Raw genomic sequence first — 10,055 nt, forward strand, 5'->3', positions numbered from 1 at the left:
CAGTATTGTTGGACGGGCTGCTACCGGTTGGGTAGCTCGCGCAAACGTGGAGAAATCTCCAGAAGCGTCGCGAGGGCGACTGGGGGCGTTGACTACTTCAATATAAAGCACGAGCGGCAGTTCGTGGGAAGCACAGCGTTGACGGAGCGGTGATAAACTCACGAACGAGGAGGAATAAACCTACGGCTTTAACTGTGGCGCAATCTTCAGATAATTCTGAACCTTCTTGAATGTAAGTGCCTTTAATTTTATTCATTTCCATGTTATGTGCTGGGCCACTTTTATAAAATAGCAGTAAGGAACAGCCTGCTGATGTTAAATACCTAGTGAATGAAAGTAAATTCTAAAAACAGTACTTACTGTTAATGTGTTATAACTTTATTTACTTCTATGTTATGTGCTACACCACTTTTAAAATAGCAGTAAGCAATAGCTGCTGATGTTAAATACCTAGTGAATGAAAGTAGATTCCTAAAACAGTACTTACTGTTAATGTTTTATAACTAGTTTCAATGCATTTGTCCTTAATTGATGCCATTGTTTTCATATGTGTAATTGTAGATAGTGACCACAAACAGTCAGATGCCATCTGCTAAAGGAGCTGCTATTGGGATTGACCTGGGCACCACTTACTCCTGTGTGGGGGTGTTTCAGCATGGAAAAGTGGAGATCATTGCTAATGACCAGGGCAACAGGACACACCCAGCTACGTGGCCTTCACAGACACAGAGAGGCTCATTGGAGATGCTGCAAAGAATCAAGTGGCCATGAACCCCAACAACACGGTGTTTGACGCAAGAGGCTGATTGGCCGGAAGTTCGACGATCCGGTCGTGCAGTCTGACATGAAGCACTGGTCCTTCCAAGTCATCAGTGATGGAGGCAAGCCAAAGGTTCAGGTCGAGTACAAAGGAGAGAAGAAGTCATTTTACCCTGAAGAGATCTCCTCCATGGTACTGGTGAAAATGAAGGAAATTGCTGAGGCTTATCTGGGTCAGAAGGTAACCGATGCCGTTATTACTGTACCTGCCTACTTCAACGACTCTCAGAGGCAGGCCACCAAAGACGCCGGTGTGATCGCTGGGCTGAACGTCCTAAGGATCATCAACGAGCCCACAGCCGCAGCCATCGCCTACGGCCTCGACAAAGGCAAGCGAGGAGAGCGCAATGTTCTGATCTTGACTGGGAGGAGGTACGTTCGATGTGTCCATCCTGACTATTGAAGATGGCATCTTTGAGGTGAAAGCCACAGCAGGAGACACTCACCTGGGTGGGGAGGACTTTGACAACCGCCTGGTCAACCACTTTGTGAAGAGTTTAAGAGGAAGCACAAGAAGGACATGAGCCAGAACAAGCGTGCACTGAGGACGGCTGCGCACAGCCTGTGAGAGAGCCAAGAGAACCCTGTCCTCCAGCTCTCAGGCCAGCATTGAGATCGACTCCCTGTACGAGGGCACTGACTTTTACACTTCTATTACCCAGAGCACGCTTTGAGGAGCTGTGCTCTGACCTGTTCAGGGGAACACTGGGAGCCTGTGGAGAAAGCCCTGAGAGATGCCAAAATGGACAAGTCCCAGATCCATGACGTTGTCTTGGTCGGAGGTTCAACGAGAATCCCCAAGATCCAGAAGCTTCTGCAGGATTTCTTCAATGGCAGAGAGCTGAACAAGAGCATCAATCCAGATGAGGCAGTGCTTACGGTGCAGCTGTTCAGGCTGCCATCTTAATGGGCGACAGTCTGGAAATGTCCAGGATCTGTTGCTGTTGGATGTGGCCCCGCTGTCCCTGGGCATTGAGACAGCAGGTGGAGTCATGACCGCACTCATCAAACGCAACACCACCATCCCAACCAAGCAGACCCAGACCTTCAGCACATACGCAGACAACCAGCCGGCGTTCTGATCCAAGTGTTTGAAGGTGAGAGAGCCATGACAAAAGACAACAACCTGCTGGGGAAGTTTGAGCTGTCGGGCATCCCACCTGCACCTCGAGGAGTTCCTCAGATTGAGGTGACTTTTGACATTGACGCCAATGGGATTCTGAATGTGTCTGCGGTGGACAAAAGCACTGGCAAAGCGAATAAAATCACCATCACCAATGATAAGGGCAGGCTGAGCAAGGAGGAGATTGAGAGGATGGTGCAGGAAGCAGACAAGTATAAAGCAGAGGACGACCTCCAGAGAGAGAAGATTGCTGCTAAGAATGCCCTTGAGTCCTACGCCTTTAACATGAAGAGCAGTGTAGAGGATGAGAAGATGAAGGCAAGATCAGTGAGGATGACCAGAAGAAACTCGTGGAGAGGTGCAACCAGCCATCTCGTGGCTGGAGAACAACCAGCTGGCTGAAAAAGAGGGAGTATGAGCATCAGCTGAAGGAGCTGGAGAAGGTGTGTAACCCCATCATCACCAAACTCTACCAGGGAGGCATGCCAGCTGGAGGCTGTGGAGCCCAGGCCCGTGCTGCCTCAGGGGCCAGTGCCCAGGGGCCCACGATTGAAGAGGTCGATTAGAGAAATGGACTTCTTATGTGGACTCAAATTGCTCTTTTAGAATTAGTTTACCATCTGGAAAAGTGTTGCTCCTTCATGGCATGCGGATGATTCAGTCATATGGATCAAAATAACTTTATTTGCCATTGTTCAATGTACTACAAGGTTGAAATGTTAATGTACTGTCAACATGTGAGATTTTAACTGTTTTACTAATGAAACTTTGCACAAAAAGGAAATTACACCTACTGTATGTTGTAAATATTGATCTAAAATATTTTTATATTTATTGGATGGATGATGGATGGATATTTTTATATTTATTGTTAATAAACTTTTATGAACAAAACATCTTACCTTTGTGTTATTGGCAGTCCATAATGTAATTTATCTTATAATCATGAACATATAAGATGTAAAAGTAAGGAAACAAAACCCTTCTCAGGGTTATGAGGTGAAAGGCTGATTTCTCCTTGGTAAGATTCTCGAGCCTTTACACACACCTGCTGGGCCAATTGTGCTTTCATGATTAGCTACTCTGCACAGTTCTGCTCTTTAGGGCCTTCCAAATACTAGAACTGTCAGAGAAAGAAAACCGCACAAATGTTTCCAGGTTATGATCTGTTCTGATGGTTGCTTTATTAATGCTGCTATGCAGCATGTCCCAAGGAGGAAGGGTTGCTTTGGAGTTCTGCTCCTCCCAAGGATTCTCCTAATGCTACAAAAAGCGATTTAGTTTGTTCATTACATTTCAAAACTGCACTTCTTTACAGCTGCTTTTAGCCAATGGCTGTCTTTAAGCTGCATATCAATTAATACATCAGTGTGTGACTTTTGAGGGCTTCAGTCCTAGAAAGTAAATAAATGGCAAAAATGAACTATTGAAAGGCTGTCAGAGTGGACAGCAGAGGTCAGTGTTCGTCTACGAGTTCTGTCTACTGTGTCCAGCATCTGACTGACTTGGACATTTATCCACAACTGAACTAAAACTTATATGATCAGGAAAGTTCAACACTGGGCTGTTCTGTACTGGATCTTAACCGTTTTCATCAGCACAATAATGTGCTCACAACCAGCAATGCCTCCGTAAACTAATCATTGCTTTCCATATCTATTTAGTTACTTATATGTCAAGTGAAACATGCTCACCAAAATCTGCTTTGATTCCTCAACTGGTGACCAGTACTTACTGCTACCTAAGGACATATAAATAATCCCCCAACTGGCACCAGTGGACAGTTCAGTCAGCCAGGACAGCTCAGATCAGAAACTTTATTTAGACGAGACTGTTTCCCATACAAGCAATTTGTCTTGATGAGTGCAAACAAGTATGTTACTTACCAAACAGAAGTGAGAAGCACACAGACTGTTAACAGCATTTTAACTAAGGGAAAATAAAACGACAAATCTCAAGATCAAAGAATAAGAACAGTAAAGAGTCATGGATGGAAACCAATAGCTGAACATCTGTACATATGCTGTTTAACATGTAGACACATTCATAAAAAACTGTTACATACAAATGACAAAATATGAGCGTTTGCAAAAAATGCTACATTCATACAGATGTGCAAATACGCATAAGTTACAGGGAAGGTTGCTGTACAACAGTAACGGAGTTATTTGGTTAGTTTAAGGTTTCAAGTTTAAAGGGCAGTGACCACTGTGGTTGATGAGCCCTACAGCTCTGGGGAGGGGGGGTTGGGGGAGCTGTTCGCATATCTGGTTTGTGCTGATTTAAATGTCCATGAATATTCCACCAGAGGGAAGAAGACGTTAGTGGCTGGAACAGGGGGGTTTCCAGGATGAAAGGGGTCGGTTGTCATTTTGCCAGTCCGCTTAATCGCCCTGCTGTTGTAGATGTCCTGAAGCACTGATGACCCCCCTCCGTTTGTCCTGATTGCGCGCTAGACTTTGGCTCGTTCTTGTGAGGTGGTGAAACCAAACCAGATGTTTACGGATAACTTGAGGATGGACCGGACGATAGATGTACAGAAGTAGCTACCGTTTGCCCTGCTCCCTTCCCTACCTAGCGGGATCAGCATTAACACTCTCTGGGGTGTCCATGAGAAATGCATGAGAACAACTGATGCCTCATACATCTGACGGGACTAGCAAAGCTATCTAGATTAGCTAGCTTAGCTAACGTAGCACCAGATTTCTGCGCTTTTTTCGGAAGAATTTTAGGAGATTGTGGAATACTGGTGTATAAGAATAAGCTGAAGGACACTACGCTTATAAAACATTTGATCTTTTCCGCTTTCATTCTTTCCAGAAACAAGCCTGTCTGTTGGTTAGCCAACTGTACAACATCTGTGTATTTATGTGCAACACACAAACCATTCCCCCCTTCTCCGGAGCAACTCATAACAGTTCCGTAGTCTCGGTATTATGGAGCAGCTGACCTAGCAAAAGCAGGAACATACAGAATGAGCTATACTATAATATAGTAGCTATACTGAACAACCCACATGTAACTATAAGAATCCATTCAATCCTGCTTGTGTATCTCCAGAACTGCATGCACAGGAGATTGTCGGCACGACCCCACCGGTTCAGCTTCACCGGAGAGGGGGCGAGCCGTGGCGAAGGGCGGAGTGCAGACGGACCCTTCTCGCCCCCGTGGCCACGTGCCTTTGTTTGGTGTGCCGTGTGAATGTGTTTCCCCTTTAATATGACCCACAGTGTTCTCTCACTGTTTTCACCCGTTCCATTTTTCTACGTTATAAACCATCTGATTTTACACATATCCCAGCAACACTAGTGCCCATCATTCTCCTCCAGACGTTTCTAGCGGTTTCTCCAACGCTCGTGCGAATCCAACAAGTAGAATAAAGCTGATTCGGCCCTCCCACCGCAGACTCGAAACATACCATTCTACGGAGAGAGCACGGGGGAGGGTTCAGGACCTTTCTAGCTTTTTCCTGAATGTTCTAGGTTAAGCTTGTCGTATATAAGTAAAATCTGTCCAATCTATGTAAAAATCCAGGTTAATGAAAACTTTTTCTAAACTGATTCACTGAACCACATATCGTATTTTGTTGTCTTTAAATGTGAGAGACCAGACAATTTTGGGATAGGAAGGCTGAACTAATTTTCAAAAGTAAAATATGAACCTATATATATATGCTTGTTCCCCTTTTCGCATATGGATCCCATTAATAAAAACGTTACCACTTCTTTACCTGTTTATGGAATTGTAGCTTTCCAAAACTCTTCCAGTATGCTTATATGCGAATGGTTTCTTTAAGGACTGATTCATTCTCATACACATCAGTATTGTTGGACGGGCTGCTACCGGTTGGGTAGCTCGCGCAAACGTGGAGAAATCTCCAGAAGCGTCGCGAGGCGACTGGGGGGCGTTGACTACTTCAATATAAAGCACGAGCGGCAGTTCGTGGGAAGCACAGCGTTGACGGAGCGGTGATAAACTCACGAACGAGGAGGAATAAACCTACGGCTTTAACTGTGGCGCAATCTTCAGATAATTCTGAACCTTCTTGAATGTAAGTGCCTTTAATTTTATTCATTTCCATGTTATGTGCTGGGCCACTTTTATAAAATAGCAGTAAGGAACAGCCTGCTGATGTTAAATACCTAGTGAATGAAAGTAAATTCTAAACAGTACTTACTGTTAATGTGTTATAACTTTATTTACTTCTATGTTATGTGCTACAACCACTTTTAAAATAGCAGTAAGCAATAGCCTGCTGATGTTAAATACCTAGTGAATGAAAGTAGATTCTAAAACAGTACTTACTGTTAATGTTTTATAACTAGTTTCAATGCATTTGTCTTAATTGATGCCATTGTTTTCATATGTGTAATTGTAGATAGTGACCACAAACAGTCAAGATGCCATCTGCTAAAGGAGCTGCTATTGGGATTGACCTGGGCACCACTTACTCCTGTGTGGGGGTGTTTCAGCATGGAAAAGTGGAGATCATTGCTAATGACCAGGGCAACAGGACCACACCCAGCTACGGTGGCCTTCACAGACACAGAGAGGCTCATTGGAGATGCTGCAAAGAATCAAGTGGCCATGAACCCCAACACACGGTGTTTGACGCCAAGAGGCTGATTGGCCGGAAGTTCGACGATCGGTCGTGCAGTCTGACATGAAGCACTGGTCCTTCCAAGTCATCAGTGATGGAGGCAAGCCAAAGGTTCAGGTCGAGTACAAAGGAGAGAAGAAGTCCCTTTTACCCTGAAGAGATCTCCTCCATGGTACTGGTGAAAATGAAGGAAATTGCTGAGGCTTATCTGGGTCAGAAGGTAACCGATGCCGTTATTACTGTACCTGCCTACTTCAACGACTCTCAGAGGCAGGCCACCAAAGACGCCGGTGTGATCGCTGGGCTGAACGTCCTAAGGATCATCAACGAGCCCACAGCCGCAGCCATCGCCTACGGCCTCGACAAAGGCAAGCGAGGAGAGCGCAATGTTCTGATCTTTGACCTGGGAGGAGGTACGTTCGATGTGTCCATCCTGACTATTGAAGATGGCATCTTTGAGGTGAAGCCACAGCAGGAGACACTCACCTGGGTGGGGGAGGACTTTGACAACCGGCCTTGGTCAACCACTTTGTGGAAGAGTTTAAGAGGAAGCACAAGAAGGACATGAGCCCAGAACAAGCGTGCATGGAGGAGGCTGCGCACAGCCTGTGAGAGAGCCAAGAGAACCCTGTCCTCAGCTCTCAGGCCAGCATTGAGATCGACTCCTGTACGAGGGCACTGACTTTTACACTTCTATTACCAGAGCACGCTTTGAGGAGCTGTGCTCTGACTGTTCAGGGGAACACTGGAGCCTGTGGAGAAAGCCCTGAGAGATGCAAAATGGACAAGTCCCAGATCCATGACGTTGTCTTGGTCGGAGTTCAACGAGAATCCCCAAGATCCAGAAGCTTCTGCAGGATTTCTTCAATGGCAGAGAGCTGAACAAGAGCATCAATCCAGATGAGCAGTGGCTTACGGTGCAGCTGTTCAGGCTGCCATCTTAATGGGCGACACGTCTGGAAATGTCCAGGATCTGTTGCTGTTGGATGTGGCCCCGCTGTCCCCTGGGCATTGAGACAGCAGGTGGAGTCATGACCGCACTCATCAAACGCAACACCACCATCCCAACCAAGCAGACCCAGACCTTCAGCACATACGCAGACAACCAGCCCGGCGTTCTGATCCAAGTGTTTGAAGGTGAGAGAGCCATGACAAAAGACAACAACCTGCTGGGGAAGTTTGAGCTGTCGGGCATCCCACCTGCACCTCGAGGAGTTCCTCAGATTGAGGTGACTTTTGACATTGACGCCAATGGGATTCTGAATGTGTCTGCGGTGGACAAAAGCACTGGCAAAGCGAATAAAATCACCATCACCAATGATAAGGCAGGCTGAGCAAGGAGGAGATTGAGAGGATGGTGCAGGAAGCAGACAAGTATAAAGCAGAGGACGACCTCCAGAGAGAGAAGATTGCTGCTAAGAATGCCCTTGAGTCCTACGCCTTTAACATGAAGAGCAGTGTAGAGGATGAGGAAGATGAAAGGCAAGATCAGTGAGGATGACCAGAAGAAACTCGTGGAGAGGTGCAACCAGGCCATCTCGTGGCTGGAGGAACAACCAGCTGGCTGAAAAAGAGGAGTATGAGCATCAGCTGAAGGAGCTGGAGAAGGTGTGTAACCCCATCATCACCAAACTCTACCAGGGAGGCATGCCAGCTGGAGGCTGTGGGAGCCCAGGCCCGTGCTGCCTCAGGGGCCAGTGCCCAGGGGCCCACGATTGAAGAGGTCGATTAGAGAAATGGACTTCTTATGTGGACTCAAATTGCTCTTTTAGAATTAGTTTACCATCTGGAAAAGTGTTGCTCCTTCATGGCATGCGGATGATTCATTCATATGGATCAAAAATAACTTTATTGCCATTGTTCAATGTACTACAAGGTTGAAAATGTTAATGTACTGTCAACATGTGAGATTTTAACTGTTTTACTAATGAAACTTTGCACAAAAAGGAAATTACACCTACTGTATGTTGTAAATATTGATCTAAAATATTTTTATATTTATTGGATGGATGGATGGATGGATATTTTTATATTTATTGTTAATAAACTTTTATGAACAAAACATCTTACCTTTGTGTTATTGGCAGTCCATAATGTAATTTATCTTATAAATCATGAACCATATAAGATGTAAAGTAAGGAAACAAAACCCTTCTCAGGGTTATGAGGTGAAAGGCTGATTTCTCCTTGGTAAGATTCTCGAGCCTTTACACACACCTGCTGGCCAATTGGTGCTTTCATGATTAGCTACTCTGCACAGTTCTGCTCTTTAAGGGCCTTCCCAAAATACTAGAACTGTCAGAGAAAGAAAACCGCACAAATGTTTCCAGGTTATGATCTGTTCTGACTGGTTGCTTTATTAATGCTGCTATGCAGCATGTCCCAAGGAGGAAGGTTGCTTTGGAGTTCTGCTCCTCCCAAGGATTCTTCCTAATGCTACAAAAAGCGATTTAGTTTGTTCATTACATTTCAAAACTGCACTTCTTTACAGCTGCTTTTAGCCAATGGCTGTCTTTAAGCTGCATATCAATTAATACATCAGTGTGTGACTTTTGAGGGCTTCAGTCCTAGAAAGTAAATAAATGGCAAAAAATGAACTATTGAAAGGCTGTCAGAGTGGACAGCAGAGGTCAGTGTTCGTCTACGAGTTCTGTCTACTGTGTCCAGCATCTGACTGACTTGGACATTTATCCACAACTGAACTAAAACTTATATGATCAGGGGAAAGTTCAACACTGGGCTGTTCTGTACTGGATCTTAACCGTTTTCATCAGCACAATAATGTGCTCACAACCAGCAATGCCTCCGTAAACTAATCATTGCTTTCCATATCTATTTAGTTACTTATATGTCAAGTGAAACATGCTCACCAAAATCTGCTTTGATTCCTCAACTGGTGACCAGTACTTACTGCTACCTAAGGACATATAAATAATCCCCCAACTGGCACCAGTGACAGTTCAGTCAGCCAGACAGCTCAGATCAGAAACTTTATTTAGACCGAGACTGTTTCCCATACAAGCAATTTGTCTTGATGAGTGCAAACAAGTATGTTACTTACCAAACAGAAGTGAGAAGCACACAGACTGTTAACAGGCATTTTAACTAAGGGAAAATAAAACGACAAATCTCAAGATCAAAGAATAAGAACAGTAAAGAGTCATGGATGGAACCAATAGCTGAACATCTGTACATATGCATGTTTAACATGTAGACACATTCATAAAAAACTGTTACATACAAATGACAAAATATGAGCGTTTGCAAAAATGCTACATTCATACAGATGTGCAAATACGCATAAGTTACAGGGAAGTTGCTGTACAACAGTAACGGGAGTTATTTGGTTAGTTTAAGGTTTCAAGTTTAAAGGGCAGTGACCACTGTGGTTGATGAGCCCTACAGCTCTGGGGAGGGGGGGTTGGGGGAGCTGTTCGCATATCTGGTTGTGCTGATTTAAATGTCCATGAATATTCCACCAGAGGGAAGAAGACGTTAGTGGCTGGAACAGGG

The 10,055-nt window shown here is 44.8% G+C and overlaps 2 pseudogenes; both read left to right on the forward strand.

The window, feature by feature from the left end:
* Window positions 1–582: 582 nt before the first annotated feature.
* LOC143507356 (heat shock 70 kDa protein-like) lies at window positions 583–2,595 on the forward strand (annotated as a pseudogene).
* A 3,577-nt stretch (window positions 2,596–6,172) lies between these two features.
* LOC143507357 (heat shock 70 kDa protein-like) lies at window positions 6,173–8,378 on the forward strand (annotated as a pseudogene).
* The last annotated feature ends 1,677 nt before the right edge of the window (window positions 8,379–10,055 follow it).

Source organism: Brachyhypopomus gauderio, unplaced genomic scaffold (genome assembly GCF_052324685.1).
Source record: "Brachyhypopomus gauderio isolate BG-103 unplaced genomic scaffold, BGAUD_0.2 sc686, whole genome shotgun sequence".
In the NCBI taxonomy this organism is placed as follows: domain Eukaryota; kingdom Metazoa; phylum Chordata; class Actinopteri; order Gymnotiformes; family Hypopomidae; genus Brachyhypopomus; species Brachyhypopomus gauderio.